The sequence below is a fragment of the Haliotis rufescens genome, unplaced genomic scaffold, assembly GCF_023055435.1.
Source record: "Haliotis rufescens isolate VD_foot unplaced genomic scaffold, xgHalRufe1.0.p SCAF_1, whole genome shotgun sequence".
Classification (NCBI taxonomy): Eukaryota; Metazoa; Mollusca; class Gastropoda; order Lepetellida; family Haliotidae; genus Haliotis; species Haliotis rufescens.
The window spans coordinates 18514768-18523469 of record NW_025963779.1 but is presented as its reverse complement, the minus strand read 5'-3'; the positions used below and the strand labels follow the sequence as shown (position 1 = coordinate 18523469).

At 39.8% G+C, this 8702-nt stretch overlaps 1 long non-coding RNA gene across 1 annotated transcript; it reads right to left on the bottom strand.

The window, feature by feature from the left end:
- Positions 1-4143: 4143 nt before the first annotated feature.
- On the bottom strand, positions 4144-7225 carry LOC124150172. The gene is made up of 3 exons (XR_006863214.2): positions 7074-7225; positions 5979-6127; positions 4144-4272 (listed from the first exon to the last, which is right to left on the bottom strand). It is a non-coding gene; the product is annotated as an uncharacterized LOC124150172 (long non-coding RNA).
- Positions 7226-8702: the final 1477 nt, after the last annotated feature.

Below are 8702 nucleotides of genomic sequence, written 5' to 3'. Positions count from 1 at the left end.
TACATTATTGAATTTGTTATAACAATGGAAGACTTCCGAATATTTAGTGAATGAAGAAGTTCCAATCCGCATGTCACAAGCCCTACTAGAAACGGCTGTAGGTGAATTCGTAAGCACACCAATTCGTAGCCATGGAGAATTCGTTGACAAAATTCACGGTGAACTCGTAGACGAAACAAATAAAATAGCGAAAAACATGAGACCTGTGATCATCCGGGGTAGAATAGGTCATCAGCAACCCATGCTTGGCGTAAAAGGCGACTACGCTTGTCGTGAGATGCTCGTTATGTCAATCACTGGATTGTCTGGTCCAGACTCGATTATTTACAGACCGCCGTCATATAGCTGGAATATTGCAAAGTGCGGCGTTAAACAAGAAACAAACAAACCTATGCTTATATACCGAATGCTTTATGTATAATTTTAATATGGATCCTGCAAAGAAAATACTAATACCTGCCGTATATATATTTAATACTTTATTCACAGTATAAAATCTTCCATTAGTGACGCAACCAGTCATATACGCCGTGTAATAAACAACAAACTGTGGTTGAAGTTATTTTAAGTGACAGACACGGATAGATCTAGTCATTATTATCATTCAATACCAATATAAACAAGTGTCTTCGAATCCACTTCATGTTTGTCTAAGAATTCACCGTAAATTGTGTCTACGAGTTTGGAGTGGCTACGAATTCAACGTTTCCCGATATACAGAAACAGGGTTGTGAAAGTGGCAGTGTAAGAAGCTATCAACAACTTTTATCGACCGGTATGTGCTCATAACCCGGAAGTGAACAGTTTACAACCGGTGCACAGAGGCACGTTGAGTAGGTATGAGAAAGTTGCTACGAAAACGACTGCCTTTTCATCAGATTGCGGTAGTGACTGTCATTGGTGTCGTCGCTGGCGTTTACATATGGAAGCCAGCCTTTGAAAAATATGCATTAGAGCACCCAGAAGCTGCTCGAAAATCTCCACACGCTGTTAAAACCACGCCTTCACACACACAAGGTGCAGAGGGTTCTTGAAATCACCTTGACTGTTTGCAATTCAATACAGAGACTGCATTATCACACTTCAAGCCCCAGCCCATAGAATCAGCAACGCTGTGGCCATTTTTAAGCAGTTTCCTACTGATCAGTGTCTTCAAGAAAATTGTTGGAGGTATTCTCCTGTTGAAAGACACTTCACCATGGCTTCCAGAGGGATGTTTGTTTACATGGGTATTGGGATAGCCTTGGTAACTGGGTATGCTGTGTTCTTAAGGCCCTACCACAGGAAACAGCAATGGCAAGAGATGGAGGAGGAAGCACGCTATCTCTATAAGAAGAGGACTGGCGCGACACAAGGCCAGACAAAGTCATCAACTGATACATAATCTAGATTCTGTGATGCGACCTCCCTATAATGTGCAACTTAGTTCATATGTTTGTTTGACTTTAAAGACATGTATGACACATTATTGCTATAATTGTCCTGTGTGTTAATTAATGTATGATTGATTTGCTAAAATAGTAAACGTGTAACCATGGTTAAAATAGAATAAATCTGGCAGATGCTCTTTGCTGCCAATTTCCTGTATTTCTGCATGTGTGTGTTTTTCAAGGCCACATTCAGCAGTATTCCTACCCTGGACCAGACAATCCAGTAATTGATATTTAGAGCAGTGATCTATGCTGTTAGGGTTCAGTGAGTGAGTGAGTTGGGTTTAACGCCGCTTTTAACAGTATTCCAGTTACATCACAGCGTGTCAGCTTAATGTGGGAGAAAAGCCCGAAATGATGTAGGTTTCAGACGTTAACCACTTCGGTGAAACCCACGTGCACGGGTATGGTGCTGACAAAGCTAGAAACATAATTGGGGCGAAGCGAGATTCGAACCCACAATCATAGGTTTCTGGCATGCCCAAGGTACGCAACTCTGACTGGGCCACCCGTGCCCCCTGTTAGGGTTCAATGACACACCAGGGAGACTATGCATTGACTCCATGGACACACTGTCAACCGAGTCTGACCATCCATTAAGTTGCCTCTGACGAACAGTTGGGGTTGCCAAGGGTGCTGTACTTCTATGAATCACAACATATATTAAGTTATGCAGAGTTAGAGATATGTATGTTTTGACTATGAAATTAAGTGTAAGACTTATTTATCTAACATTACAAAATAATATAAATATCCTAACAATATTAGTTAGTGTGTTAATCACAGTATGACCACTTAATATTGTATGCATATATTTTGAAATGTAATGCATTTACATTAACCTGTTATCATTATCAGGGTAGAATAGATCTTCAGCAATCCATACTTGCCATAAAAGGAGACTATGTTTTCATAAGAGGCGACTAATTGGTCAGGCTAGCTGACTTGGTTACATGTCATCGATGCACATGATGTCAATCACTGGATTGTCTGATCCAGACTCGATTATTTACTGACCGCCGTCATATAGCTGGAATATTGCTGAGTGTGGCATTAAACAACAAACAAAACAAATCCTAGACTTAATTGATTAGATTCCTGAATTAATTACCTAGCCTTGTATTGATGGATAAAGGGATCAGTGACGACCAAACTGCTGGGCATGCTAGATCAAGGTTCATACAGCCTTGGGGTAGAATAGGTCTTCAGCAACCCATGCTTGCCATAAAAAACGACTATGCTTGTAAGAGGCGACTAACAGGATTTGGTGGTCAGGCTCGCTGACAGGGTTGATGTTTCGCAGCTTGTCATCGTATCCCAAATGTGTGGATCAATGGTCATGATGTCAATCACTGGATTGTATGGTCCAGACTCAATTACTGAGTGCGGGACTAAACAACTCGTACAGCCTTGAATTTTAAGGTCCTTCTTGAAAAGCCTTGTTTCTCTATAGTGTCAACCTTGTGAATCACCAAAAGCTTGAAAAGCCTTGAATTTTCTTCAAGGCGATGAAGGCGATTATTTACAGACCGCCGTCATATAGCTGGAATATTGCTGAGTGCGGCTTTAAACAATAAACAAACAAAAATTATATATACCATGATATACTGCTCAACATTAGCTAAGGACCAAAAGAGTCATCTTTAGTCAAAAGTGTGGTCCTCAGCAAATGTAAAGTAGTACATTAAGATCACAGATAGGTGAGGTGAGGTGAAATGGGGTTTAACGTCGCATCCAAGATTATTGCACTTATATAGCGACGTGCATGCATGTGTGTGTGTGTGTGTGTGTGTGTGGCTGCTTGTACTAGACCGGACTGATGCCGATTTATAGTGCTAGCTCACTGAGATACCATGCCGCAGTTTAACATGAATACCCCACTCAGACACAGTATACTGACTCTGAGCCAACCAGTTCTTGTTTTAACCCCTTAATGCCGAGCGTCAGACAGGGTAACAACAAGTACCATCTTTTAACGTCTTTTGGTATGATCACAGATTACTGGAATTACCAAGAGATGCAACTCTGCACAGCGACTTGCGGCACCTTAGACTGGGCTACCTGTTTCCCTACTATCTGTAGAGTTTTTACCTTTAATCCGAACAGCGTTTGATGAGATGGAGGCTGCCCTAATAACCACAAAAAAAACCTCCTCAAGGCAATCTTGTCTTTATTGAAATGTATCACTGATCAGGTTTCTTTTGAATTTACATCATGGGTTCCATCATGGCATGGGCATGACAAGGACGTGGAAAACAAATCACTTTTCCTCGAACAAGAACCCTGGCAAACATTACTTTTCTGAGGCTATTTGTCCAAAAATTGTTACTTTAATTGTTTGCCACAATATATTTCAATTCAAGTGTATGTCATTTTGTGGCATCTTTGACTGGGGGTACAGCATGTTTTTTTAAAAGTACAAATCAGTAAATTCTAAATATTTCTCTTTACTTGCCAAAGGACTTAAAAGTACTAGTATTCAAGTCAAGGATAACTTAGGCAAAAACTGCAATGCAGTGCGATGGCTTTGAACCTCTAAGTTCTACAGGGAGATATTTCTTTCTAGTTTTAAGAGATTCACGTTCATGTCCATAGAAAACTAGACTGCAAAAATCTGCAATAGTCTGACAGGGTATTTCCACATCCCATGTGGATACACACTGTGACAAACTACTGTCCTATGATCACAAAAGAACAATGACAAACTACACAATTGTGAAATACAACATAGTTTATTGACTCAATGGAACCATTGTTTCTATACAGCTCCAATGATGATAAAACAAGCGTCTGCCCGTCATACATTCAAACAGAAAGTGGGATTTTCTTCTATAACAAGCACCTGCAAAAGAGAATAAGGAGACAATAAATTATAGAGCACAACATGGCAATTAAGGTTTATGGACAGGCTTGTTATTTGTTTATTTGTTGTTTAACGATGCACTCCGCAATAACCCAATTGCGTGGATCATATTAACCACTGGATTGTCTGGTCCAGACTAAATTGTTTACACACCACCGTCGTATAGCTGGAATATTGCTGAGTGCGGCGTTAAACAACAAACCAAACAACCAAAGACAATAAACCAAGTGACTTTTCGAAAACCTTTCATTAAGAAAGATTATTACCAGATCCTAAGAAAGATTATTACCAGATCCAAACGCAACACTAGATTTCAAGGTGTAAGTGAATTTCAGTGCCCAGGCTGGTCAAATTAGGTGCCACTCATCGGTAGTCAAATGAGAACACTAAAGTAACTCACTGCTGATTTGTTTACAGCTTGAACCATTGATGTAAGGTGTGCTTGTTAATCAGGCTTAACTGTACGAAGGTATCTTGCCTTTCATTGCAATTGGGTCTATCGAAGTAAAGTCAGTCAGTTGTGGGTGTGTAGAGGTTATGTTTTATTTAGGATTGTTCAAGGTATCAGGGGAACGTTATGCTCAATTTAGAACTTGGGACTCCCAAATGATTTCTGAGACAACCAGGAATTTGACACATCCAGATCGACATACAGTGTTCCCTCGCTATTGCGCTCTTCAGTATAGTGCTAACTCGGTTATAGCGCGGTAAAGCATGGCTCCCCAAATTTACTAACATAAACTTAAGTATTCCAATGACACGATTTGTTCTCCCATCTCAGAAAACATTATCAGCTGATCACCACGATCACGTAACACCGGAAATACCAGTTAACAAATCCGAACAGACGTACACAATTTAAACCTATTATTATAATATCTGGTAATAAACAAATTGTTCATTGTTTATCTGGACTAATGTTTGCAATATATATTCAAAATTTCCTTCAATTATTATCCCGGTATAAAAGATGATAAATATAAAAGGATTTCGCAGGGACCAGGTTATTTTGAGACAACTGAGAATTCAACACATCCATGTTTGACAGAACGAGGTTCGACTGTACTTGATATAGTCAGTACCTGTACAGCAGTGGTAGTTGGAAACATTGTCTATCTGTTAAGTATGAACTAATATAGTCTTTACAGGCATTTAGAAGTATACAAATATATACATATGTCATGACAATGAATACTATTAACAACAAAATTATTATACACACATTATGAATGTATAATGAAGTTGTTATCAGCCATATTACAGCTGCCTGTAAACAATCAACTCTGGTACAGGCAAACCAGTTGTTGACAGCAAGATCGTTGTCCCATGCCATCAGATCACTGCTACACATTATCAGCCAATATTATCAAAATCTGACCACCATTGTTGGCCATACTGGCGACACAAATTGCCTGAAGGCCCCTAAGCAGTTGAGAAAAACAAAAGCATACATAACAAGAACACAGTATGTGGGGCTGACACTGTCATGTAAAGATGTCTTCCAGTGCTTGTTTACCATGGGGAACTCAATGGTGTGGATCCATGCTCATGATGTGAATCACTGGATTGTCTGGTCCACTCTCGATTATTTACAAAGCTGTCATTTAGCTGGAATATTGCTGAGTGCAGCGTTAAACAACAAACAGACCATAGGCGGCAAACCATGTTTAACTGACATCACTCACACATATTCACTGATTTTCATGTTCACTGTGGTGGCTCCTCCGGGTACTTGCCACCGTAGTATGGGACATACTTGAGAACTGCCTTCCAGTCAGTGATATACAGTCCTGTTATAGCTGCTGTTGCTCCGAAAACTCCTAAAGTAGGGGACCTGTAACAACGGAAACAAGATTATCAACATAAAATCAACTCACACCCTAAAATTTCATTGTCATGGCAGCAATACTAGACAATTACATTTAAAACTTAGAAACTCTTCGTTTTCATGTTTATCGAGAGTTTGATTTAAACTGCTTTGAACAGTGTTTCAGTCACAGTGCCAAAAGTGATGTAGGTTTTAGTCGTTTAGATGTCCACTACTTCCCTGAGACCAATGTGCACGGATATGTTGATGACAAACCTAGATGTAATTAACTTAAACTGGGAAAATCCGGGGTTCAAACCCACGAAATATGTGCCACATTTATCGTTAAGTATAAGTGTAAGAAATTCTGATTATATATACTGTTGAGAAGTAACAATTGATGAATGTGAGACAAACAAACAACAACAGATTCTGATTCAGTAATATCGTGTTTCTAGTAGGGCTGGAACGGGTGAACTCGGGTCGGGTGGGTCCTGAGTAGGATCCGGGTGCCCACAGGACTATCCGGACCCGTGGTTAGTCAGGTGATATATTGTTTTATGACTAAAACTCACTATAGCTCAGTGGTTACACTTCAAGCAAGTCACTTATGTTGGCATTTCTTTATGACAATACACACATTCCTTTGGACTTTGAGTAAAGATAAAGCGTCAGTCAACTCCAGTGCACGCATGATCTGATCGTTTGATACATGTATCTAAGCAGTTTTGGCCAGGGCTCCGACAAAACAATTCCCAGTGAGACATTTTGTTCCCAACTCTTGAGACCTACAGTGGGTACCCGGGTAGCCATAGTTTCGTCCCAGCCATAGTTTCTAAGTAACATTGACAACCAAGACAATCTCGAAAGTGAAGGTCGATCGTTATACATTATTCTTACAGGAATAATGTGAACAATTTGAAAGATAATATATGTCACTCATGAAGTAAATGGTCATATCAATTATACCAACCAGTTTTTGGCCATCTGATAGAATCGAGGGCCCATAAACCTAGAGAACATTTCAACTCCCGGCATGGCTGCAACTGTTGTTGCAAGGTCGAGCAGAAGAGACCGGAAGGCGAAGAAAAGAATGAGATGACAAGTTATCTCCCTTGGAAATCAAGCTCCTTCCAGCGTATGACACATTCGTTACCCTTCCCGTATCGCATGCTCTATCGCTGTGAGGAGCTTGTCAAACAAACTCGATATTTCCAACATCATCTCGAAAAAATATTAAAAGGATAGACATATAATTAAAAAAAATCACCTTTTTAGAACTAATGTAACACAATGAAACATAGAATATGCAAGGCGTTTTATCGCGCGGTAGATAGGGAATTATTCAGGTTGATATCTCAAAGTCGTTACTAGTCGAACATAATGAAGTACAACTCTCGAAGCTAAAGAAGCAGCACTAAAATATTTGTGAATGCTTACAACGACAGACTAACAGTACATCACGACTAATGTGAAATCAATTGCTGGGGTTTGTTTACAAGAACAATTTGTTCTAGAAAAAAACACGTCTCCTCAGGTTTTACCCCCAAAATACATTGGTTGACATGATCGATGTCCCGAAAAAACAGTTACTGAAAACACGGGCTTTTCGCTCAACGTGTGTAGGCTACACAGTTATTGGGGGATTGGTTTCAAATTCATACAACGGAGTGAATCGGGGTCGCTGAATGACTAATTTTAAAAATTAGCCTAGTCTCGGGTCCGTTTTGCAGGAAAGTGTAAATAAAACGTAGATACAGTCAAAACATTTTGTCTATTGTACTTTTGTTTGTTGTTCAACGCCGCACTCAGCAATATTCCAGCTATATGACGGCGGTCTGTAAATAATCGAATCTGGACCAGCCAATTCAGTGATTGACATCATGAGCATCGATCCACGCAATTAGGATACGATGGAATGCATCAACCATGTCTACGATCCTGACCACCCGACCCCGTTAGTCGCCTCTTACGACATTATAGTCGCCTTTTACGGCAGGCATTGCATGGTTGCTGAAGACCTTTTATACCCCGGATCTTCACTGGTCGTCTATTTTATTGAAAGATTAAGTGACACATCCACCTATCCGTACTAGTTTTAAATAACATTTTACATATGAGTGTATATGTCGTTTGAGAGGGAATTACATTGGTTCTGAAACGACTTTAATAAAAAAAACTTAACAAGAATCTAATACATAATTATATTAATATCGATATTTCATGATTATCTGTTCTAAAAAAGCATTTTTTCTGTATCGACGAGCGAACGTTAACAGGGTCAACAAGATATCTGTACTACGTCATCAATGATGCTGGTGGCAGGAATCAGTGTTATAATTATACGTGTGTTGTTTTCACTTGGTGACTCGTAGATCATGAACCTAATGGACAATAAACAACAATACCCTAAACCCAACTACTCGCATAGATCAAAACAATGTACAATCAAGATGATGCCAAAAGAAATGTAATAATAAAAAGCGACAAAACCCTTTCCATATCCGACCGCCTCCGTGGTCCAGTGGTAGACCGTCCGCCCGGAGAGCGGAAGGTCCGGGGTTCGATCCTCGGCGGCGTCTTACGAAAAGACGTTAAAAGA